Below are 26685 nucleotides of genomic sequence, written 5' to 3' on the forward strand. Positions count from 1 at the left end.
TGAAGATGATTCTCGTGCCAACGATGAAGTGTCTGTATTCGTGGCTTTGCTTTCCCATGGTGCAGTGTGATGTTAATTTCGTTTTAGGATTCGCGCCAAAAAAATGAGGCTGAACGAAAGCGGACAAGCGCACGTAGGAAGTATTTTCACTGACGAAGAACTGAGGAAGGCAGTTTCACTGACGAAGGCAGTAACGATTGCGAAACATCGCTGCTGTGCGCTAAATTTAAACAGATTTTTATCCCAACTTCTGTCGGAGCCGCTGAGGTCGCCGAGTTCAGGAAGCTGTGCGCATTTGCCTGTGCATCTTTGAGTGGCATCATCTCGCGTGTGACGTCATCGCGAGGACTTGGGTGCCACTCCGCGAGTGTGTGCTTGCGGCGTGAACGCTGCTCGCCACTGCCGGCCGCTCTCTCCTGATCGAGTTATCGAAACATTAGTCGGCAAGTTCATTAAATAATTTGCACTGAATGCTCAAGCAAAGGGCTCCGGGAAATCGAGCGGAGTGGCAGTCAGAAGCACACTCAGTGTCGATTGGTTCTGGTGTCGTGTGCTAGCCGTCAATTCTTACGCCTGCATGCATAGCGAGGACTTCTTGCCATGACTGTTCTACCGCCTTAGCGCACTCATAATGACTTGTAGGCACGTTTTCAATGACTGACTGCAGCGTTTAGACTTCGCCTTCCGTGTCTGCGTTGTAGCGCAATGTTTGTACACGGCAAGCTGCGCGTGTTCGGTATCCAATTCCGCTCCGTCGGTTCAGTTTCATTGTTCGGAGTGTTAAGCTTATGGCGAACAACGTGTGATGCAACTCAAGTAAATGAAGTGATCATTACAGGGAACAACCTTTGATAAAATCGAAGTTTTGCGCAGGTGCTGTGTAAACGCGTCGAAAATACTTTAAATTTAGCCGAGACAGAAGATTGGGAGTACGAGGAAAAGGGGGATGCATGAGAGTGCTCGGAATTATTGACTGTTTTTTTTTTCGCTCACCTATGCAGCATATTTTAATATCTACGTTGATAAATCGACGTTTGCAGACTCGTTCACAGTCGTCTGATAATAGGCTGTACAAAATCAGTGTGATTACGCTAATGTTAAAAATACAAAGCTTTCGTATCGGAAAGCCGTAATAAGATAAAAAACACTGAAATAAAACACTGTAAAGCACTCTCAATAATATAGTCTGAGGTATTGCGTCGCAAAACCACGGTATGCTTATGAGGGACACCACATTGGAGATTTCCGGAAATTTGGCCATCGGGTGTATTTAACGCGCACTGAGACCGCACAGCACACGGGCCTCTGCTGATGATGATGTGCGGTGTTTATTTGCGGCAAGGGCCATTTTATAGCCAAAAAGCGCCAGGACATGATAGTGAATGTCAACAATCGATGTGCTAAGTGGCTGTATAGGGGCCTAAACTTCCTTGCGCTAGGGGCGGGTAAAACATATAGGTAATAAAATCATGAGAGTGACGTGAAACATGTGCATAGAAAAGGAATGGCAAGTGGTCGTGATGATAAAACAATGGGGATATGGTGGGAGCACGAATGCCTCCTCAAGGCCTTTGAGGCCAAAGGCAGAGAGGCAGGTGATTTCTCTAGTGTAGCTACCGTAGCAACAACCTCTTTGCAGAGGTCGTGAAGCGAATTCCTTGGGTATATGGCGTGAAAGCTATCGACTTCTTTAAAAACCCGAACAGTGACTGATCTTTAAAAACAGGTTCCCTACCGACGAACATTGATGGGTGAAATAGTAATTGTCGGTACAGTAATAGGAACTGTTGTTTTCTAAGAGTTTCTAGTTCCTTACACTATATTTTAATGTGAAGCACGGTAAGTGCTTCACCGCATCTCTTGCACATGGGTGGATCACCACCGAACAGAAGGTGAGTATGTACTGTGTGTGCGTGTGTGTCCTATTCTTCTTCTGGTAAGTGTTACTTCTGTGCGGCTTGACTTTGATACTGGCGGCCAATACGCGATATGTTGCTTGATTAGATGAAGTTTATTTTGTGTTTCCCTGTCCCCCGACCGCTGCCAGTGGTCTCTGAGCTTCCTTTTAAGGAAGGGTTCTTGGTGCAGTGAAGGTACAGCTATGAATGTATTGGCGGCAGCGTTTTTGTGGGCAGAAGCAGCAAGCTGGTCCGCCAACACGTTTCCTTCCATTTCGCGGTGCCCTGGCACCCAGCAGACTGCGACATGATGTTTGAGTGTGTTGATCGTGCATAAATTGTGTAGACTGAGACTAGGACACAGTTCTTGTGATTTTTAAGAGTTTTCATTGCTTTCACCACGCTTAGCGAATCAGTGTATATGACTGCATTTCGTATTTTAAATGGTTTAATGTGTTTAACGGCCGCCCATATCGCATATGCTTCTGCTGTGAAAATGCTTGTATTAGGATGCAGAACGCGGACATCCGAAAAGGATGGTCCGACCACGGCGTAGGACACAGAAGTGTGAAATTTAGAGGCATCGCTAAAGAATTCTAGAAAAGTGTATTTGTGGTGGAGTTCGAGGAAGTGTGTATGGATTTGTGCAGAAGGCGCGTGATTAGTAACTTCCACGAAGGACACATCGCAATCTATCAGTTTCTACTGCCACGGTAAGGGATATACAGCGGAAGCCACCAGATGGTGTTCAAGAAGTGGCACACGCATTTCTTCAGCCAGGCCCCTCACACGAAGTGCGTAGGGCTTTCTCATGGCAGGACGGTTGTCAAACAGGACAAAACTGGACAAATCATTGATAGCAGAGTATAAGGGGTGTTCGTTGTTCGGGTTCACCTTGAGGAAATATACAAAGGATAGGTAGGACCTCTGGAGGTGTCACGACCACTCGTTCCATTCAACGTAAAGGTTTTGTACTGCAATAGTAAGAAGAGCACTCGTAGAAAGGCGAATGCCTAGATGATAGACAGGGTCAAGCATTTTCAAGGCGCTTGTTGTGGCAGTGATAGGATATCGCTCCGTCATGTAGGCGCGTGCGTATGAGGCTTCTATACAGATTCATCAGGCACTTTCTGTCACTACTTAAAGTAGTGCGTGACAAAACCTACGGAATATTCATTCTTTTATGCGTTTGTTTTTGATATACTTGATGCGTGATATGAAGGTCAGCTTCGTGTCTAAGATTAGCCCTAGGAAATTACGCTCTGTATTTACAGATAGGGGTTGACCATACATGTCATTGTGTGGATCGGGACGAATGCCGCTCTTTCTGGAGAATAAAACGCACGTGTCTTTTTGTGGATTTACTCACAACCTATTTGCCTTTGTCAATTTAGAAACCTTGTTCAAACCAAGCTGAACCTGCCGCTCACACATTACAAGGTTACAAGACATAGCCAACCTGCATATCATCCACATACGTAAAACAGAACACATTACGCGGGATGTGCAGTCGCAAGCAGTTCATTTTGATAATAAAAAGTGTACAAGTTGATACATCACCTTGCGGCACTCCTGTTTTTTGGACAAATGCTCGGGACAAAACACTGCCTACTCGAACACGGAATGTCCGATTGGACAAGTAACTATCAATTATGAGAAACATCCTACCCCGTACACCCAAATGTGAGAGGTCTCGAAGTAAGCCAAAGCACCATGTGGTATCATAGGCCTTTTCCATATAGGCCTTTTCCATAGGCCTTTTCCATAACACACAGAGGAAGAATTGGTTAAGGACGAAAGGATCACGAATTTCTGCCTCGATACGTAGCAGGTGGTCAGACGGGGTTCTACCTACCCGGAACCCGCATTGGTATGGGTCAAGTAGGCTGTTTGTTTCAAGGAAGTGCAGGAGTCGCCTGTTTTTCATTTCTTCGAAAGCCTTGCATAGACAGCTTGTTAGCGCTATAGGCCTGTATTTGGTAACTGAGATGGGCGCTTGGCCTGTTTTAAAATCAGAATAATGGCTTCTTTACAGGATGAGGGGATCTTGCCAGAAAACGAAAGAGCATTAAATAGGGAAAGGAGGGTTTCTTTAGTTTCGGAGGGCAGGCATTTCAAAATTTCATATAAACATGGTCGGCGCCCGGGGCGGATATATTGCAGCAATTTAGCCATGTTTCTTGCTCAGCTATGCTGAAAGGTTCATTGTAGGTTTCGTGTTTTGTGGATTTGTGCTCTAGTTTCTCTCTATCGATTCGTGTTTTGTATCGTTGGAGGGCTCGACGAGCTCGACACCTGTTCGAAGTGTGTGCTGAGGAAGTTTGCCTGGTCTTCCAAGCTGTCGCCTTGTGTGTTTACAAGAGCCAGCGAATGAACCTGTCATCCTGCTACCCTACTAATATTGTTCCAGACATTAGCCTCCGGTGTATATGAATTGATGTCGGATGAAAACTTCTGCCAACTTTCTCTTCTTGTCTGTCGGCGCGTTCTCCTGCCTTGGAACTTCATGTTCTCAAAACTGTCGATTCTCCGCGCTCGGAGAGTCCCGAAGGAACCTCCATGCTTTGTTTTTTTTTGTGCACGCATTTCGACACTGATTGTTCCACCATGGTACACGTCATTTGCCGGGCAGTCCAATTGTCTGTGGGCTACACCTCATTGAAGAATCAATAAATAAATAAAAAGCTGTAAAATACTCTACAGCTTCATCCATGCTTAAAGCACACATGTCGGCACACCTTAGAGAGCGACTTTAGGAAACTGTTCCCAATCTGCTTTGTCAATTTGCCATTTGGGAACCTGTGGAGGACATTCATTCGCTATCGGTGTGCTCAGAACTGTAGGAAATGGGTCACTTCCTTTAGGATTATTTATCACTTTCCTTTTTATTAGGGGTAGAAGTGATGGAGATGTGATGCTGAGGCCTATAGAAGAGTAGGAGGCCTATAGTCCGTCTTCATTTGCGTGGTCCGTCTTCATTTGCGCTGAAGTTCTGTTCCTAAATACAATTAGACGACCTCGCGCATCGCAGCGAGAGTCACCCCATAGACAGCTACGTACATTAAAGTCACCAAGTACCAGGTAAGGTTCTGGAAGTTCATCTATTACTTACTGGAATCCATGTTTCTGAAGATGGTAGTGTGGGGGTATGTAGAGAGAGCAAATGGTGACGAGTATATTCAAAAGAATCGCTTGAACAGCCACTACCTCGAGGGACGTTTGCAGTGGTAAAGGTGTGCATGCTACTCCATTATTAAGTATAACGGCTACACCGGGATGACGCCGAAACATCATCCCGGTTCTTTCGGAATATGACATAGTGGCGTAGAAAATTGGTGTTCTTAGTTCTAAGTGCTTTTTGTACACACAACACTTCTGGTGAATGCTTTTGTAAGCGTTCTTGGATATCATGGAGGTTTCTTAGAAGACCTCTCACGTTCTATTGTATAATTTGTGTATTCATTTTCAGTGTAAATTAGTGCTGTGTGTACTGAAATAATTATTACCTTAGGTCACAGAGCCCTTTCCAGGGCGTGTGATGCCGGCTATTTTTTTGGCCCGCTTCGGCACTTGAGACACCGTTGGACTTGCCATTCTGTCCATCGCCCTAGGCAAGGACGCTGAATGCCCGCTCGCGGATTACGCGCATGGGTGTCAGAGTTTTGGGGCTTTCTGTCTGAGCAGAAGTCCCTGGGCCTGCAGATCCAGAGGCCTGCATGCCCTTTGGTTGCAGAGCAGCATGGGCTGCTTCCGCTGAGGGGGCGGAAAGAGCCCCCTCAGCCCGTCCACTGTGCGTGGTACGTGCGGCCGCCGCGAACCTTTATGGCACTGGCGCCGTGCGTGCCGCGTCCGCGTAGGAATGACCCTGTGCCAACGAAAGGCTTCCGCGCGCCTCCCTAAAAGAGTTGCAGCGACAGAGAAGAGGCCGCCACCCGTGTTGCCCTGGTTGAACACTTCTTTCTTCTATTGCGTTCTCGAGCAGCCCCGCCTTACGCCCGATTCTTCGCGCGTCTTGTGCGCGGCATGGCGTTTCCCGCCAACGTTTTGCCGCGGTAAACTCAAGATCCTCCCGGGGCCGCTGTGTGCTCGCTTGCCTCCAAAGTGTACACACGTTGAGCGGCGCGACGTACTTGCTGACCGTTTGGGAATGCAATCTTGAAGTACCTCTCGATTCCGTCCCGGCCTGGAAACGCCTCGACCACTCTGCCGAGCTTCCAATGCAGCGCTGGCACGTTGTCGTCCTTAACAATCACCAAGTCACCAACGCGCAGCTGGGAAAAAGACGACGGTGGGCAGTGATCAGCGGAGCGCAGGAGAAGGAGATATTCCTTCTTCCACCGTTTCCACAATCGGTGCAGAAGCTCGTCTCTGTATTTCACCCGCCTCAGGCGCGATCGAACTAGGCAAACAGCCGCTGGTATTTGCTGGTAGCCCCACGACACGCTTGCCAATTAAGAAGTGCGATGGCGTCAGCGCCTCTGCATCCTCCGTGTTCTCGCAGATTTGCGTCAGAGGGCGACAGTTGACTATCGCTTCTACCTCAGCCAACACAGTGAGCAGTTCTTCGTGAGGCTGCATCGTCCAAGGCAGCGCTTGAGCGCATCCTTAATTGTCCTGATGACGCGCTCCCAGAAACCTCCCCATCACGGTCCTCGTTCGGCGATGAACTTCCACTTGATTCGGTGGGCACTTGCGTGGTCTTGGACGCTCTCGCTGAGCAGCGATCGCAGTTGTTCGGGACAGCTGAGGAATGTCCTGGCGTTATCCGAGTAAACTGTAGATGGAATGCCACGACTGGATGTAATCCGACGAAATGCAAGGGTGAATGCGCGTGCTGTCATGTCCGAGGTAAATTCTAGGTGCACCGCCCGTGTCACCGCACAGGAGAAGACGGCAATATAAAGCTTCGCAGACTATCGAGTAGACCGGTAATAAAGAGGGCCGCAAAAGTCGACTCCCACGACGTCGAAGGGTGACGTCTCCATTATGCGGTCTTTCGGTAGTGGTGCCACTGGGACTGACGCTGGATGCAAACGTAGGCGGCGACATGCCAAGCACGACTGAAGCACATTCTTAACGGTTCGTCTTCCCTTTAAAATCCAAAATCTTGATCGCAGGTGCAGAAGCGTAACTAGAACTCCGGCATGTAGAAGACGGACATGTGTAGCGGATATCAAGAGCCGTGTAAACATGTGGTCACTTGGTAATAGGATGGCGTTTTTAAGTTCCTTAGGCCCCTGAAGTTCCTGTAAGCGGCTTTCAACTCTAAGCAACCCATCATGGTCAATATACGGCCGCAGTGCTAGGACACTTGAACGTGCTGGCAACGGTTGGCCCGCGTGACGTGCAGCGACCTCTGCTGGGAATGCGGTTTTCTGAACAAACTTAATCCAGTATCTCTCCACGTGATCTATCTCCAGGGACGTCAGTGGCCCACACAAGGATGCCTGCCTTCAGTAGGCGTTGCAGAGAAACCTCAAACTCGAGGCGGTTACACTGAGAAGCCTGGAGAGTGAGCTGTACTTCTCGAGGTCCAGTAGCGGTGTGTGTGTATGTATAGCTTGCGGCGGGACTGCGGTTGAGCACACGGACGCTAGTTCGCTGTTCAGGTCATAAACCGTCAGCGCAGAGCAATGATTCAAAGGGCAGCTGCCCTCTGGCGTGGTCAAACAAAGAGGTCCCGTCCACCACTTCGTCTCTCGTGTTAAAACCGCTGCCGATACTCCGTGGGGCAGAAGGTCTGCTGGGTTGCCCGCGCTCACGCAGTGCCGCCAATTGTAGCGTCGAGTCAAAGTCTGAATCTGTTGCACACGGTTCCTTACGAATTTCTCCAAACGGTGAGCATCGCCAGAGATCCAATGTAGCGCTACCGTTGAATCCGTCCAGAAGGAGGCGACACATGACGAGAACTCGGGTATTTTCTGAATGTAATGCCATAACCTTGCAGCTAGAAGACAGGCAAGAAGCTCTAAGCGTGGTAGAGACATCGGCTTCAGTGGTGCAAGGCGAGACTTGCTAATGAGGAGTCCGACGGTAACACGGCGATCGTCTAGTGGTTGGCGTACGAACACTGCGACTCCATACGCATGAGGGCTGGCGTCAGCGAACAAATGTATTGTAGCGCGTCCCTGATCTTGCGATGCCCATGCGAGGTAACGTGGAATAAGAACGGTAGATAGAACAGGCAGTTCCGACACCCACTTCTTCTATAATTCCTCAATATCAGGTGGAAGAGGCTCGTCCCAATCGATGCCTTTTCGCCATAACCGCTGAAACATTATACGAGCTGTCACGTGAAATGGAGCGACGAAGCCCAGTGGGTCGAATAGCCTGGCATATGCTTGCAAAACGGTTCGATTCGTTGACGGTTGACTGGAAACGAACGTGAGTACGCTTTGGGTAGTGATGATGATGTCATCTGGTGAGCGGTCCCACAGCAGACCAAGCACCTTGGACTTAGAGCTCTGCTCGGTGACGTTCTCTAGTCAGAGGCCGTCGTTCAAGAACTGGTCGCAGAGAAGGCGGGAGCTTGAGCACCATTTTCTCAATTCCAATCCCGCATCGGTCACGATAGCATACGCTTCTCGGTAAATTTCCAATGCCTCCTCTTCGGAAGACGTGCCGATGACTAAGTCGTCCACGTAGAATGACCGTTGTAGGCGGGCGACGATGTGCGGGTGCTTCCTCTTCCATGTTACGAGGTGGTGCTGTAGGGTTGCTGACAAGAACGGGCTAGAAGACGCTCCGAAAGGGTCATGCGCCGCTCGACGATTGTTGGGACGGGATGTTCATGTGTCGGTAATTGGTCGATCCACAAGAAGCGAGGAGCGTCTCTGTCTTCCGATCGGATCCATATCTGGAGGAAGGCCTTTCGGATGTCCGCGGTGAGAACGAATTTGCTGCTCCTAAACTGCAAGAGTAGCTGCAAGAGTTCAGGACCCAGCTTGATGCCCTTATCGAGCATGTCGTTCAAAGACGGTTCACGGTATTCATGCGATGAGGCATCGAACACGACGCGGACCTTTGTAGTCACGGCATCACGCCGGACTACCGCATGGTGAGGCAGGTAGTAGACGGTCTTTCCAAGGGGTGCCGACGGCACTACTCTTTCCGCATGGCCTTCTTTGTACTCGCTGATGGTGGCATGACACTCCTTCAGAACTTCTGGGTGATGCTCGAACCACTGAAGCTGATGCTTGAGCATGGCTTCATCCACACTTCGGTTAGTACAGGACGTGAGACCTGGCGTCTTGATGATGAGCAGTACTACGTAGCGTCCTGCGCCTTTGTGTATTGCGCTACGAAAGTGGACGAGCGCTGGGTGCTGGCTGACGTCGTCTTTTGTCGGTCAGTTATACCGATGACGTCCAAGCGCCACATCTCTGATACGTCTCCAGGTCGGACTTCAGTGCGCCAGTCGTCGGAACAAGCCAGGAACAAAGCAGTTGCACTGATATTCCGCGGGGTTGAAGGATGGTAGACGTTAGCGCACATTCCTTGAATGTCCCAGCCAAATATGGTCTCAACTGCACACAGATTGTCGGTGAAGCGCTCGACGCGTCCCGTCACTACCCTCCAGTAGTGGTGTGAACCGATCAAAACGCTTATCGTAGAGTCTTGAGGTTGATCCCCTTGAACTTCGTAAGCAAAGGCCAGACTGCGGTCACGCATCATATTGATAATGTTTAGCTCTACAGCTGGAACGTTTACGGTGCAGACCTCTGGTACCTCCATAGCTTCAAGATCGACAACGATCGGCTCAGTACGTCCACAGAGCGTGACGTTCACCTTTCGGCACTGGTAATGTCGTGGGCGCTTTGACCCGCCGAGTGTATAGACATCCATCTCTTCATATCCAGTGGAAGGCAGGCAAAGCTGCTGCGACAAGTCTTTTCGGATGAATGTTAGTTGGCTGCCGGTGTCAAGCAGCAGTCGCAATGGAACACGGCCACGGGTTCCGGATGCCCACACTGTGGCTGTTTGTAGCAACACCGACGACGAACGCGTGCTGCTAGCAGGAGCCGTTGTTACGTGCTTTTCTCGCTGTGTGGCCGCCTCTCGGTTTTCAGCTCCAGTCGTTTGTGGACTGTCGGATCCTCGTCGGCCCCAGATGTCGCACAGAGCAGAAATATGGCGTCCTGAGCATTGGTCCACTTAAGCCAGGCTGCGGTTTGGCAACTGCGAGCAATGTGCCCTTGCTTCCCGCACCTGAAGCAGCAGCTATTGCTGGAAAGACGCTGGTGCTTTTCTTCTGCGGATAGCGTCCTTCATTCAGATTACACGGTTGTATTTTCCCCTCTTAATCGCGTGATTTTGATTTTCCCGGCGATTAATAATGGGAATTTAAAAAATCCCGTGTCTCCCCTATGATGAGGCTTATATCGCATCGTTGTTCTGAGAGAAAACCACATGGACTAAGCACTGCATCTCTTTTGTTTCGCCCATGTCTCTTTCTATTTCCAAGCGCTGACTTTGACGTATAAGGGAGTGAACAGGGCACAAATACCGTATTCTTTAGTCACCCGAAACCTTGGCGTCCCACTAAACATGGTGCAGATAAAAGCCTATCTTCAACAAAACAAAGGCTCTCAAACAATGAAATAGTTTTCTTTGAGATTGTCCTCTGCAATTGAAAAGAGAAGATGCCGGGAATACCCAGCAGTACCTTTCAATTGATCCCTTTCAATGATATAGATAGAGTACGGACAGCATTTGCCGAGAGCGTTCTTTCACCCTGAAACGCCCGTAGGGAACATATTAGAAGCAACAGCATCTTGTACTCGGGGCAGTGTCCGTTCTGCGGCGTCCGCACCCAAACGGCGCATGCGCCAACTCTCCCCCTATCTCGGGTGAACGCGAGGAGGTCGGAGGAGGTGGTAGGAGCGCTTCATATCTCTTCTCCCGTTTCTCGCTCTCCGCCACAGCTGTGGGCTCGTATATAATGCGGCGCGCGCTTGCTCCCGTTGTACTCTCCTTCGCGACGGCGGTATGGACGCTCGCGAGGCTGAGCGTAAATGGCAACGCCGGCAAGCGTTGCACTCTCCTTCGCAATGGCGCTATGGACGCTCGCGAAGCTGAATGTAAACGGCAACGCCGGCAAACGAATCTCGAAGCTGCGAGGTTGCGGAAGCGTGCGTTCGCTGTGCTTCCGTCATTATCTCTCTGTGCAACGGTATGCGAGCCGCGATGAACAACGTCAACTTCGGAGCTAGTTGCAACGGCAGCACCACCGCGGCGGAGCAGAGGAAGGCTCGGGAAGCCGAACGTCAGCGTCAGCAAGCGGTAATTTAAACGCCTCGATAACCACCGTCTCATAAGTCACATAAGACAAACGGAAACTCGATGCGCACTCCCCGCAATGCTTTCGCATCCCACCATGGTTGCCCGTAGGGGGAAATGATGTGTAGTGTTTCCCACCACGTTTCAACGCATCTATCTTCAAGCCAACTAATTCCTCCACCATGAGATAGGTGTTACATCTCGAGTGATGCTTGAAAATTAACCGAAAAAAATTTGAGCGACTTCGACGCATTTAGCTACCGGAAGCCAGAATTTCCGTTTGCGCCACCACACTTTGTCTCTCTGCGCTGGAGTTCGTAAAGCAGACTGCGTGTTTTCACGCGCTGCAATACCTTGTGGGTGAACGTGTTTGCCGTAGGTATAAAGGTGAGTAAATGCATTTATTTACAAAATATAACAGTACGAAGGACAGGGCTAAAGACAAAAAAACCACAGGACGAGTGCTGACTACCAACTGAGATTTATTTGATGAAAGTGCCATCTTTATAGTGTTACATGTCACCACCAACAACACGCCCCCCTGCTGCTATCAACGCACAGGTTTTGTGGAGATAGCGTTCATGATTGGTGATATTACTGGTTTTGTGAGGGGGCGTGTTGTCGGTGGTTACATGTGACCACGGTGTAAGAATATACTCAGGTGATGACACTCTTCCCCCAATGCATGGGAAACCGCAATCCACGCGCGTCCAGATAATGTTCGGGTTCTTATCTGTTGACTTGCAGTTTCATCGGCGCTGCCTTAGAGGGCGCTACGAAAAGCGGGGCAGTCGTCTCCATAGCGACGCGCATGCTCCTGATAACGTGTATTTTTCTGTGCCATTTTGCTGGATAATGTGCATCCGCCAAGCGTCGTCAAGGGGCGAAACGAAATCGAGAGAGCAACAGGAGAGGGCACGACGAGCGCGGCGGCGATGACGCAGCACAACCGTGATCCGGCTACTCGCGGGCGCGCTCCGCCTCAAGCCATTAGATGGCGCACCGCTCAACGGACCGACGACCCAACATTTTCTGGTTTCTTAGGCGCGCGCAGTAAAGAAGGCACTTTCATCAAACAAATCTCAGTTGGTAGTCAGCACTCGTGCTGTGGTTTTTGTGTCTTTAGTCCCGTCCTTCGTGCTGTTGTGCTTTGCAAATGTCTCACCAACTTGTATAAACAAAGTTTCTGCTAAGCATTAATTTAATTACTCAAGGGTAGGGCTATTATCTGGGTCACATTTAGGGCCTAATGTAACGAATAACTACATGTATTTACATTTCCATTGTACTTGTGCAGTCGGAATACACTTCCCTACGAGTCTTCCACGATGCTAATCCTTGGTGTGCGATTTTCTCTTTCTCTAGATAGAAACGCGCTTGACTGTTGAAGGGGCCCTGGTTGGTATTTTTCTTTACGTGATGATGTAAACAATTGTTGTGACAACGAGAAAGAGGATGACATGGACGAACCGTTGTACATAAATTCTTGCTCGAATGGTGATGCAATAGACAACGACCATACGACTGCAATTCAATGCCTCGGCTCCTTCAAGATCTTCCGAACGGATACAGTGAATGATATAACGCAGCAAGGTACGCACTCCGAATGCATTCCAAGGAGACAAGAATACATTCGGTGCACCAGGCACAGTGCGGATTTCACCTGTGCTGCATTAAGCTATAGGAACAGCAGACTTCAAACGCTGTCGGTGCTGCTAAAGTGAAGAGTATGATAAGAGGTCGAAGATTGTTTGGTCTAGTTGCAATGTTCACCTTTGCGCCAGGCCATTCTATGAGCGATTCCATCAGAAAAAGGGGTCTGCCAAATTAAGTAGATTCCCGCGCTAATAATTGTTTGCGTCGTATTAGAAGATGTTGACATTGCTATATGTTCTTTGCACAATAAACAGTGTTTTCAAGGAATATTGGCATAGTATATACAATTGGTACCTTATGGTCGTTTAAGGGTTAAGCACAATGTGGCAACAGGCATTTTAAAAAGATGCAGTGGGCGGGCTTAGAAGCAGAAGTGTTTTGTTAGCGTTTGCCTCAAAGTACCACCAGGCACCAACACTTTTCATTTCAAGCCACATATTATAAGATCTAATCGAACCCTCGACTGGGAGTTTGTACAGTAGGTCAAGCACCCTCATTACATGTTTGAGCATATACAACACCTATTTGCTTTCACGTTTATTAACACGCGGTTCACAAAAGAAAACAGCGATATCATGTAAAATTCGTGTTATATACAACATACGGCCAATGTGATCTCTGCAGAATGACTGACCAGTGTGGAGCAAGCAAGCAATGTGTCTGCGGCGTAAAGCACAGGCAGCCGTTTGTTTATTGCGCAAGAGGGGTAGCGTGCCGAATTCATCTGTGATGTGAACTTCCTCTACTTCCTCTCTCTCTCTCTCTCTCGCTATATATATATATATATATATATATATATATATATATATATATATATATATATATATATATATGTGGTGGACCTCGAGGTCCGCCGGCTACCAGACTGTCGTTTAGAAGAATAGACGGCACGTCCGAAGGAACACTTTAATGGAACATGAAGAAGAAAAGATGGCTTGGTGCCCTCGAGCGAGCGGCAGCTCGTGAAGAGCAATCACGATGATGATTAACGGCGTCTGCTAGGCTGATGAAGACGAAGTTCCAACATCTTCCCGCGCCCAACAGATGGCGTCACTCGACTTCCAGTGGGTAGAGCATTTGAACAGGGCGGTTGATTCCTGCTCCGCCCGGCAACTGGAGAGAACAGGAGCGAACTTTTCCATCGCGTCCGTTATGTAGTCGTCTTATCCTTGCCATCACCCAAACTTGCCGAGGGCGTTGTTTGTCGCCGATAAGAACTAAGTTTCCTTCCTTCAGCAAGTCAGCGCGTTTCGCTTTGTTGACGGCGAAGTTTCTTAGTTCGACCAAATATTCCTTCTGCCAACGTTTCCAAAAGGTTTGTAAGCTTTCTTCTCGCTTCTGAAAGAGGCTGTTCAGCTGGTCTTCGCTTTTAGCATCTTTCGGTATTTCATAAGGGGGCAGAGATGTAATTCTTCGCCCCACTAGAAAACTTGCTGGGCAAAGTGGGTAGGGCTCATCAACAGCATTGTAAACAAATGTCAAAGGACGTGAATTCAGCCCTGCCTCTACTTCTGTTAAAAGCGTGCTGAGCTCTGTGAAACCTACAAGTCTCCGTCCAAGCATTTTTCTCAAGCAGTTCTTCACAGAGCGTACTAATCTCTCGTAGAAGCCTCCCCACCAGGGAGCACTTGGGCACAGGAACTTCCAATGAATTTCTGATGCCGCGAAAAACGAGATTACATCCGGGTGTCGAACAGCCTTCCACAATTTCTCAAGCACCTTGGATGTTTTCATAAAGGTTCGGGCATTGTCGCTGTATATGGTTCTACAAATTCCTCTTCTCGAAATAAATCTTCTGAAGGCACAGAGAAAGTTTTCCGTAGTCATGTCTTCGAGCAACTCTAAGTGGATCGCCCGCGTGACAGCACAAGTGAATAGTGTGTAGCACTATTAAGCACGCTGCAATATAAGCAATATAAGCACGCAAGCAATATAAGCACGCTGATGTTCACTTCCTCTGACGTATAATGGTCCAGCAAAGTCAATTCCTGTTACGAGAAAAGGTTCGGCCTTCGTACATCTGTCACTTGGTAAAGAAGGTGTTTCTTGCTGAACTGGCTTTGCTTGCATTCGCTGACACACCAGGCATTGGCGTATGACTTTGACTAGTTGTCTGGCCTGTGGAACCCAAAATCGTTCACGAATCTGTATAAGCGTATCTCGCACGCCACAATGAAGAATCTTCGTATGGGCTTGTCGGATAGTCAGCGTTGTGAAATAACTGTCTCTTGGTAAAAGGATCAGATTCTGAGCTCCGTAGTTCTCGCTCTGGCTGAGAGCACGACCTTGTACACGAATCAGTCCACCATTGTCCAATAGAAGCCGTAGATGTCTAACTTGGCTTAGCGATTTAACAGGCTTGTTTTCCGAAAGGTGCGTGATTTCATCGCCAAAGTGTATCTTTTGCTCGGCCCGTATCAGATACAATTCAGCTTCTTGTAGTTCTTCTGTCAGAAGCTCCTGTGATGATATGGGCACTCTTTTAAGCTTCTTCGTGTATCTCAACACCCACGCTGTGACTCGCAGAAGTTTGACGCGGGAGCTGAACCGCTCCGTGTCAGTTAGTCGTTCTATTGGTGGTTTCGCGCTGACAGCATGAGTCATAGTTGTGGAAGCATATTCTGGTACTTCTCCTCGCATGTCTTGACAAGAGTCTTCTGGCCATCTTGAGGGATCGGTCATCTATTTTGGTCCATGCCACCACAGTTCTGTCTGATGTAGTTTCTCAGCTGATTTACCTCTTGTCAATAAGTCTGCGGGATTTTCCTTGCCTGGGCAGAAACGCCAAAACGAGAGACCTGTAAGTTTTTGGATTTCAGCCACTCGATTTCTGACGAATGTCTTCCATGTCGTTGGTTCCTTCCGAATCCAGCAGAGCGTAATTTGTGAGTCGGACCAAATTGTTACCTTGTTGAAATGTAGGTCAGAGTTGCTTGAAAGGTAACGGTAAATGCGTGCTGCCAGCAGAGCAGACATCAACTCAAGTCGAGCCAGGGTTATTGTTTTGATTGGCGCAACCCTCGTCTTCGCAAACAGGATTGCACTACAAGCTTCGCCCTTCGAATCAAACATGGAAGCGTACGCTACTGCTCCGTATGCCGATTCGCTAGCGTCGGCAAAAATGTGTAGGTACGTCTCAAAAATCGGCCTTCGCATTCCGGCTCCCAGAAACCTAGGAACGTGGATGTCTTGGAGATGCGTTACTTCTTGACTCCATTTTAACCATGCGCCCGCCAAATGGGATGGTAACGGTTCATCCCACTCTAGATTAGCTTTCCAAAGGTCTTGCAGAAATATCTTCGCTCTCACAAGAAAGGGAGACATGAGACCTAACGGGTCATAAAACCTTGCCACAGCTTGTAGAGCAAAACGCTTGGTCACTTCATGCTGCGAAATAAAGTGCAAGATGCTCATAGGATGGAAACAGAAGCTGTCATTCTCCGTGTTCCAAGACATCCCAAGAACTTTCAGCATTCCTGGCGGCGTACAAAGGGGTTGGTCTTGTGTTACGATGGAATCAAGAAAACAGGCAGTCACTGCAGGGTCATTGCTTTTCCACTTCCTGATGTTCATAGATGCATCCTTGAATATTTTCACTATTTCTTCATGCATCCTAATAGCATCTTGTGTTGTGTCGGCTCCTATCAGAAGGTCATCCATATACATGGATTTCTGAAGCAGGAGAGCCGTCGATTTGTAGCGGTTTTCGGCGCACCGGAAATGGTGTTGCAGGGTGGCCATCAGAAGAAAAGGGCTTGAGGTTGCTCCAAACGGCACTCTGGTCATTCTCCAGATTTCTTCTTCTGGTAATGGTTGATTTGCCTCGGGAGAATTGGCGAACCAGAGGAATCGGAGGGAATCTCTGTCCTCTTCATGTAGACCAATCTGAAGGAATGCCTTTTCCACATCTGCTGTCATAGCCACCTTGTATCTCCGGAAACGCAAGAGGAGTGTGGCTACGTCGGGGTTTAGGTTCGGACCGGATTCCAAGTTGTCGTTCAGTGATTTCGCTCCGCGTTCTTGGGAGGACGCGTCAAAAACGATGCGAATCTTTGTTGTAGTCCGGTCTTCCTTGATCACGGCGCGATGCGGCATGTAGTACGGTCGGTGATCACGTGTGTAACTTGACCTGGAAACTCGTTCTGCTGAACCTTCTTCCAGTTATACACGTATGGTCTTGTCATATTTTTCCAGAAGGCTGTGGTCCTTCATGAGCTTGCGCATCAAATTTCCAAGGCGTTTAGTGGCCACAGAGAAATTGTCTTCAAGTTCTACAGTTTTCTTCCAAGGAAGTCGAACTTGATAACGATCGTCCTTTGTAGTTATATTTCGTTCAAATTCTTGTAGTGTCTGTTCGCTGTCGGAGATGCTTTCTTCATCTTTGACGCCGATACTTTCCAGATTCCAAAATTGCGTGAGAGCATCCGAAACCGTGTCTTTTTCAATGCAGGTTCGAAGTACTACGGCGGTTGAGCAGTGAATCATTTTTCCTGAGATAGGTAGTGGACCTTGCACAGTCCATCCTAGTTTAGTGTGCAGAGCCTTTAGATCTTTCCATCTGTTGCACACACTTCTCACATCACCGGTCACAAAACGCCAGTAGTAGTCGGACCCAACGAGCAAGGAAATGGAGTTTTCGTTTTCTCCTTTTAGACGAAGGGCTCGCGTGTCCAATCCAGTTTGTTCCATCTTCCTTGTGACTTCTTCGCTTGGAATGGGAATGTGCTCGCTACAGATGTCCTCTACTTCTAAAGCATCGATTATAATCGGTTCCTTCTTGGCTTCTTCGAAAATGTTGACACGGACTCTTCTCATTGTTTTCTGCGTCTTGTGACCTCCGAAAACTCCAACTGTCACCGTTTCTTCTTGCAACAGCTGGCAGCCAAGTTGGCGAGATGCTTCGATGGTGATGAAGCTCCGCTGACTCCCTCCATCGAAGAGTACCCTGTAGTACCTTGAAGACATCGTGCCTGCTATCTTGGCTGTCAAGGACTGTAATAATATAACAGGGCTCGCTTGTTCCGAGAGGAGATTGACTGCTGTCGCAGAAGCCTCGTTTGCCTTCTTCCGGAAGTCCGGGTCACACATGGATGTTGCATGTCGTCGAGAGCATCTGTCGCATTTTTGTCGTCCCCTGCAGTCTCTTGCCATATGACCTTGCTTGAGACAACGAAAGCATCGCCCGGCCTTGGCGAGAATCTTCTTCTTGACCACCAAATTCGTTTCGTCGTCGCAGACTTCGGCACGATGCTTCGTCGACTTCGTCGGATGCTTCGTCGATGCTTCGTCGGATGCTTCGTCCCCAGCACACTTTGCAGAGACGCTGCTGACGACATAGTACGATGCCTTACTCGTCGCGGCATCTCTCCAGTTGGTTGAGGGATTTCAGGTCTTGGGGACGCACACGCCGCCAGAGTTTCTCTGCAATGAAGCTGATGTTGGAGGAACTCCAGGAGATCTTGCAGCTCTTTCTCGATTTCTGTCGTCCTGTCCTGTGGGTCCCTTTGCGCTTGCATCGTTGATACCGCAGTTGTCGTCGGCTTGTGAAGTTCATGATACTTGAGCACCAAGTCGGATGGTAGGACTCGCAAGAGAATCTCCCGTAGCATGGAGCAGTATGTATTGGGGCTTGTTCCAAGCGCTTTGAGACTCCTGACATGTACTTGCACTTCGTCGTAGAGGTCTCGAAGTTCGGTGGTGCTAGAAGACGACAAGACTGGCCTGAGATCTAAGAGGCTTCGAAGATGTTCCTGAACGATAATCCTCTCGTCCCCGAAGCGTTTCTTGAGGATATCTATCGCGTCTTCATAGCACTTCCCCGTTGCCTGGAGTCCGGAAATGGCTGCAGCGGCAGTTCCAGTGACAAGCGTGCTCAAGTAGTTGAATTTCTCGTCAGCGCTGAGGTCGTCGTTGTTGTGCACTGCCGTCGAGAACTGCATCCAAAATCGATGCCATTTTTGTCGGTTGCCTTCGAATTTCTGCAGTTCTAGTTGCGGCAGTCTCGACCTGAAACTGACGGAAGCTTGGCTCGTCTTCAAGGCTTGGCTCGTCGTCGGGCGCGAGGCTTGAGACGACTGGTTGTTCAGAATCGCAAAGCGAAGCTTTGCCGTCAATGTGACAATCTTGTCGCCATATTTGCTCGCGTCTGTGATCTCTGCCTCGATCAGCTCGTCAGGCGTCTCGTCTATTAGGCTTTCATCGATCTTCGTTATCTGTGCGTAGATCGCGTTGATTCGGTCAATTGAAACGCTGACCTGTGATGATGACAGCTCTGGTTCTCGTAGGAGGCCTTCCGCTTCTGGGACGATGCCATCCAGTTGCAAGCGCAAGCACTTGCGTCGTCGGAGTAGCCGTTCCATGGGTCAGTCGGCAGCCGGGAACTCTTCGCCAAAGGCTCAGGGGTCGCAACGCGACACCTTGAATCGATGAGGTGTCGTTCGGAAGATCCCGCTGGGTTTCGGCACCATGTGGTGGACCTCAAGGTCCGCCGGCTACCAGACTGTCGTTTAGAAGAATAGACGGCACGTCCTAACGAACACTTTAATGGAACATGAAGAAGAAAAGATGGCTTGGTGCCCTCGAGCGAGCGGCAGCTCGTGAAGAGCAATCACGATGATGATTAACGGCGTCTGCTAGGCTGATGAAGACGAAGTTCCAACATATATATATATATATATATATATATATATATATATATATATATATATATATATATATATATATATATATATATATATATATTCCTTTTTTTTCAATTACTGTGCACGTTCTCGGGGCTTGCAAGTTACAGTTTATTATAAGGGAACTAAAAGGCAATTTTGAACATGTGTACTTGCTTGAGAGTTCTGGGTGGAGCTCATATTCGACTCGTGCGCCTGGCCACAGGCTCATTTCGCAGTTCTGAAAAAATAAACCAATTTGCTATCAAGCGCCTGTTTGCTTCACGTAATATGCATCTAAATGACATGTTTTAGGATAATTCCAAACTGGATCTAATGGCAAATAAGAATTCACAGTAACGCATTGTTTGTTGTAAACTCGCAATGGTGTGTCTGCACAAAGTGCGCGCCACGACCAGCTTCAAATTAAAACCACCGGTCAAGCGTTTCGGCCAGGAGTAAGCAACTACAGGCATCAAGCAGGCCGCCACAAACAGCCACTTCAGAAAATGCATGTCAAAAAGTTCAAGCCAAAGAAATCGAGTGCGCCTCAGATGAGCAGACACAAAATATCTTAAATGTTTTAAGGCAGGCATCATGGCGCAATTGCCATCGTAATATGCAGGCGCGTCCACAGCCGAATTGAGAATGTGCGGTACAGAAGATGACATAAGGAGCTTGTGCTTTACCAAGCTACCTATGCATAGGGAGCGGATTACTCTGACCAAAATCCATATAAGCGTGCGGAGGTAAGAGGCAGTCCACCAAATATTGATTCAGTGGCGTCGAGCAGCCCCATTGGGCATGAATCAAATGCCCGAGCTAGTGCTGCGGAAACGAGGTCCGGTAAGTGTTATCTTTAGGCCTTCAGAAATGCTAAATTAGGCTGGGTCACTGCTGACTGTTCACGAGCCGTTAAGCTTCTTGAACATTACGTAATGCATCTGCTTGTACTTTCAGCACTAGTCCACCATAGTTGGCGAGATTTCTCAAAATCTATATGTAATTTGCAATGGTGCAACCAGCCAACTGCGCACTTATGCAAAATGTTTGTAACTGCGTGGTAATGTTAGATTCCCATTTGTGAACCCAAATTCTCGACTCTGACTGAGCTTTCTGCCACGACCGGCGTTCCCTGGTCGATCAGAGGACGTAATCATAGTTGTCATAGTTGTCAGTGCTTCTTGTCAGACGTTTCACAGAACAGGTGGATCACTCTTATTGCCACGCCCGCTGACATCCGTGACACGTGTAATCGCTGTCTTGTGCAAACCACGCCCGAATTTCTGGTAACCTTCTAGATTAGTTCATAATCTTCTTATTGGCTAGAGCGCGCAAACGTGAACAGTTGAGTTCATTCTGGAACTTCGCCACCAGAAATAAGGCTCGAATGTTCGATGGCGCACGTATAGCCGACACGCCTTAATACTGAGCAGTTTATCGACGGCCGACGCTCTCTTCCGCGCTATCAGTGTGCAGTGTGTATTGCTGTTTTTTACTTTCTTTCCCGGCCACAACTTCGGCCAAATAAAGAGTTTCATCTTGCACACGCCGACTGCTGCTTTCGTCGACGTGACACCTAGTGAAGGTGCTGTTTGTTCATATTCTGGACGCCCCCGTCAAGCCGTGTTTGGGTGTAGACGCCAAAACGGCGACGAGGACTCAGTGAAAAACTTCTTCGGTGATACTTCAGGCCATACAAGGTGCTTGGATGCCTCGGTGCTCTAGACTATGAGGTCATTCCGGACGGCATTACGAAATCCCAGCGACGCCGCGCACGACACTCGGAAATAAACACGAATGCGCGAAAAGAGAGCTGCCACGGACAAGCGCTGTCCGTGTCACATCTCTTTTCGTGCATTCGTGTTTATTCCTCGCGCTGTTGAAATTGCATTTGCGCCATAAGCCGTTTTTACGCGTTAGTGAACCCCTGGACTTTACTTTTTTTTCTTTTTATTGTATTTTATTTATGTATGCACTTGTTTTTTCCCCTTCTATGTTCTGTCACAAACATCTGGACGATGCCGTTTCAGGGGGGAGGGGGCAATGCCACACGCGCCCTTTAGGTACGTTTATGTAACTGGTCCATTACACGTATAATCAATGTCGCAAACCGCGCCCGAAATTCCGGGAACCGTCCGGATTATTTCAGAATCTTCTTATAGGCTTGAACGCGCAAACGCGAACAGTTTAGTTCATTCTGGAACTAACTTTGCCAACAGCGATAAGGCTGGAATGATTGATGCCGCACGTATAAATGCCGACACGCCTTACCCCTGAGCTGTTTATCGACGCCCGCCGCTCTGTTCGCCGCTATCAGTATACAGCGCGCCTCGCTTGCAGTTTGACTTTTTTTCCCGGCCACAAGTTCGGTCAAATAAAGAGTTTCATCTTGGACACGCCGACTGCTGCCTTCGTCGACGTCACGACCCCGTGACACTAAATCAGCCCAGTGACGCCTTCTCAATAAATATGTGTGAAAATGAACGACAATGAATTGAAAAATCATTCTTGTTTATTCTTTACAAATGTCATTCTACAATTGTGGCGCTCGACTGCTGACCCGAAGGTCGCGGGATCGAATCCCGGCCGCGGCGGCTGCGTTTTCGATAGAGACGAAAATGTTCGAGGCCCGTGTACTTATATTTATGTGCACGTTAAAGAGAACCAGGTGGTAGAAATTTCCCGAGCCCACCACTACGACATCTCTCATAATCATATCGGGTTTTGGGACGTTAAACTCCAGATATTATTTGTTATTCATTCTAGAGATGACATTCTTCTCCAGGTATAAAAGGCGCACTGGAAGGACCGAGCAAGTGTATTACTCTTGTCAGTATTCTTTAGCTACGTGCGGCAGTAGTGCACATTTGGCCTCGGCACATTCTATTTTCTTGAAGTCAAAGTAAAACAGGCTGCGAACCCCCTGATACTCAAGTGGAGTTCCCAATTAACTGTCACGCCGATGTCGCGTGAACGGTATCTGGCACTGCTTCATTGGTAGGCGGAGTACAACTTCGCACCACCATCTGGCCGACGCCACACCGTAAACATGAGCATGAGAACGTAAGCGCCACAAATGTCGCTTTAATATACTAACATAATAGGATGATGTTTAGTTGTAACAAAAGTTTTTGGGGTTGTCAACGGTTGTTTTTAGAGGTGCCAAGAGTCGCAATTTCGACACATCAAACAGTGGCGAATTCGTCGACTTCCCCAGGCAAAAAGCGTTGTCAAAAAATTCACCGACGACTACGCTAGTGCGTAATGTGAATTCTGAGTGCAGGATGAACCACACAGCACGAGTAAACAACGGGGACACAGGAAGAGAACACACACTGCTAGCCGGCTATCCGATGCATCTGCAAGTTTCAGTAGCTGAATGACTACTAAAATACCTGGTGCGACCACCTCAGGCGCGACCAAGTAACACGAAGAAAAAAGTGGTGATCGCTTACATTCATAAGGTGGCACACAATCTCAAACGAATCGCTCAGAAGTCACATGTTCATACTGCATTCTCGGCCCCGCCTAAATTGGCCTCTTTGTGTAGGTTAACGACGCTATCGACGAAGAAGTTTCTTGCGCAAAGAAACACCGAGCGCCTTTTCAAGACTGCGCAGTAGGCGTAGTTTATTCTATACCGCTAAGTTGGGGTAAACGTTACATCGGCCAAACGGGCCGATGTATCAATGAAAGGTTCCATGAACATGCCAGCAATGTCACAAAATGACAGGAAGGCCTTCTCGCTCTGCACTCTAATGACTGCACGTGCAAACCAATCTTTCAAGAAGCTGACGTGGTTTGGAAACATAGAAATAAATCTGTCCGAGAAATAACTGAAGCAGAGAAGATTCAAAGGTTGGGTGACAAATGTGTTATTTCGGCGTCGATATTTTTAGCAGACAAAGAACTGCAATTTATTCGTTCTGCTTTTCCAAGTTCATCAGAATGTTATCTGCTATGACATGTGCAGTGGTTGGCTGATCCCCTGTATATATGTGAAATGTTGCTTCAATAACTTTAGTTGTAAGTCAGCTCTGTGTGTGTTCCCTTCCTGTGTCCCCGTTGTTTACTCGAGCTGTGTGGTTCATCATGCTTAACCAACACGCCCAAGTTCACTCTGAGTGCAGCTTCGTGTTCGGGAAAGGCCAACTGTATTTAATGTTGGCTTTCCGCAAGGTATTGATTACGCCGTTAATCGCAATTTTTGTGATGTCGGTCAGCACCCACTACGCCATTATTCCTGTTTCTGCAGAGAAGCGCGGAACCCGCTGCACATCTGTAAAGTAGTGGGTACACTTTGTTGATGCTGGATGTGGCTTATGACAATTGTGATGTGATAATGGGCGTTTAAAAATGTTTGCGAGTGTGACCAAAGGTGAGGGTGCAAGAAAGCAAAAGACTTTCAAATGCGCGGACGCGAATTCTCTTGGTGGCAAATCAAAGAAAATAATTATATCTCGGATATAGCGTCCCAACACAACTGCATGATTATGAGAGACGCCATGATGGAGGGCTCCGGAAATTTCGACCAGCTGGGGTTCTTTAACGTGCACCTAAATCTAAATACACGGGACTCAAATATTTTCGCCTCCATCCGAAATTAGGCCGCCGCGGCCGGGATTCGATCCCGCGACCTTAGGGTCAGCAGTCGAACGCCATTATCATTAGACCACCGTGGCGGGGTGTGGCAAATGAAAGATTACAAATAGGTTGCGTGACATTGCGCAAGACCAACTTGATCAATGAGGAGCCCCATATGCTGGGTTGGAAGAAGCCCGCAGGAAGAACAAGGGAGATGTGGCGGAGACGTGGCTGAGACGTGGCTGAAGGAAGAAGGCGACCAGGGCGCGAGAGTGGCGGCCTACCGAAAACCTGTGGCAACACCATTGCGGGCGCCCACCTGGCTGCGTACACGAGTGTCTTCAATCGCCAGGCACGCCGACGTCTCCGGTTCCATGTCTAAGCGTCGGACGATGAACGACGCGAGGTCGCTGACCTTGACTCGCCCGAACGCAACCTTCTCTCCGAGCAGCGCCTTCACCCAAGTCTCCCCTGAGAGCGTCCCTCCCGAACCAATCATCGCCGTCTGCACTAGTGCGTCTACTGAACGGCGACAGTCTTTTCTCCGGAACTCTTCTGTGTAGTGATAGCGCCTGCTCATTGTTTCCTAGTTGTGCTAACTTTTTCTTTCTTTTACATCATCTGTTCCTATATCTATCACTTTTTTATTCCGGCTGTTCAAATGTACTCAGTGTTGGGGTTTTTCTGCACAACTGGTCTCGTCTCTCCTTTGTCGATGATGGTTATGTCATCAGGAGGTGTTTACTTGAACCTACAGGAGAGCATAATTATTGGATAGCCTCGTGACAACAATGAAGAATTATGGCTGAGCACTTCGCAGTAGGAGGGAAGCATTAAACCAAACACTCGTTGCGTAATTACCATTGTGCGATCACTGCTTATTATTTTACTATCCTTCCACGCTATTTTACCTGGGTTAACACGATTCCATTCCCGACATGGCGCCCGTACAGGATCTTTCTGCAAATGAGTTTCATGCACCAGCATACAACCGCTAATAAAAGAAACCGCGTGGCTCTGGTAGAATACTCGACTGTCATGTGGACGGCCTGGTTTGAAATCCCATTCAATGCTGGCTATTGTTTTCTCATCTTATTTTTCACGTCTCTTGCTTACACGACCGACGGCAATGGCGACAAGGATGCCACTCAACGCAGAGAGCTGGACTCTAAAATTAGTGTAAGACAGAAACAAATTTTCAATGAAATAACATACAAGCTAAAAGCAACTGCATTAGTACAAAAAATACCTTAAAATCGTATTTAGCCTCAGCCACCAGGATTCGAAGCTGGTACCTCCTCACTCTCAGTCGCGTAATCTACAACTCCGTCAAGCCGCAACACAGCTTCCATGCCGTAAAGAGACCAGCATAGAGAGAACATGCCATATATCTTCACCTTTACAGATCGTGTTCTGACTACAGAAGCGATCTTCATTTTCAACTAAAGCTTGTGTCTTCAGAAAACAGAAACTTGCCGGCAACGACTGACGTGCCGATAAGGCCGACAGCATGAACTTTCTTTTAAAATTCACACCTCAGAGACAGTATAAAAATGCCAGGCCTGCGCGGAATGCGCAGCACAGTCACTGCGAAAGCTGGAAGAGCGGCATTTCTAGAGCCCGTTGTAAACTCTCTTGGGGCTGCTAATAAATCACAATATTTGTGAAATTGGGAAGCACCTACAACGTCATAATTCGTCATTGTGCGCAGAAGCGAGGTTCCAGCTACACATATGTAAGGCATTATGTGCACTATGTTTACGTGACGACTGATGACGATGAAGAATTGTGGCTCAGCCCTTTGTAATGGGTTGGAAGCTTTAAACGGCTCACCAGTTACGTAATTCGCATTGTGTGACGCCCGGTCGCTGTTTAACTCTCCAACCATGCAATATAACATACATTGACGTGAGAAAGAGAGACAGAGAAAAGGGGGGAAGAACTTTATTGAGACCCTGAGGAAATAGATGATGGGCTTATGGGCTTCCTTGGCAACCAATGCAAGTGCACTTGCGAGGAACCCACTGCGCTATAAATCATCATAATTTCTGTGAAATGGAAATGTTTACGTGACGACTGATGACGATGAAGAATTGTGGCTCAGCCCTTTGTAATGCTGTGGAAGCTTTAAACGGCTCACTAGTTACGTAATTCGCATTGTGTGACGCCCGGTCGCTATTTAAGTCTCCCACCATGCAACATAAGATACATTGACGTGAGAAAGAGAGACAGAGAGAGGGGGAAGAACTTTATTGAGACCCTGACGAAATGGATGATGGGCTCATGGGCTTCCTTGGCAACCAATGCAAGTGCACTTGCGAGGAACCCACTACGCTATAAATCATAATTTCTGTAAAGTAGGCAAGCAGCCACTATGCCATTTTCGTCATTCAACGGAGCCCGGGGTACCCGCTAAAAACATGTAAGGCATTATGCGCACTTTGTTGGTTTTGTGCCTGATGACAATGAAGAATTATTGCAGAGCCCCTTGTAATGGGTGGGAAGCATCCAGAAGCCAACTCGTTGCGCAATTCGCAGTGTATGACGCCTGTTTACAGAATTCACATTGTGTGGTGCGTGGTTATTATTTCACTCTTATACTACAC

This window comes from Rhipicephalus sanguineus, chromosome 9 (genome assembly GCF_013339695.2).
Source record: "Rhipicephalus sanguineus isolate Rsan-2018 chromosome 9, BIME_Rsan_1.4, whole genome shotgun sequence".
Classification (NCBI taxonomy): domain Eukaryota; kingdom Metazoa; phylum Arthropoda; class Arachnida; order Ixodida; family Ixodidae; genus Rhipicephalus; species Rhipicephalus sanguineus.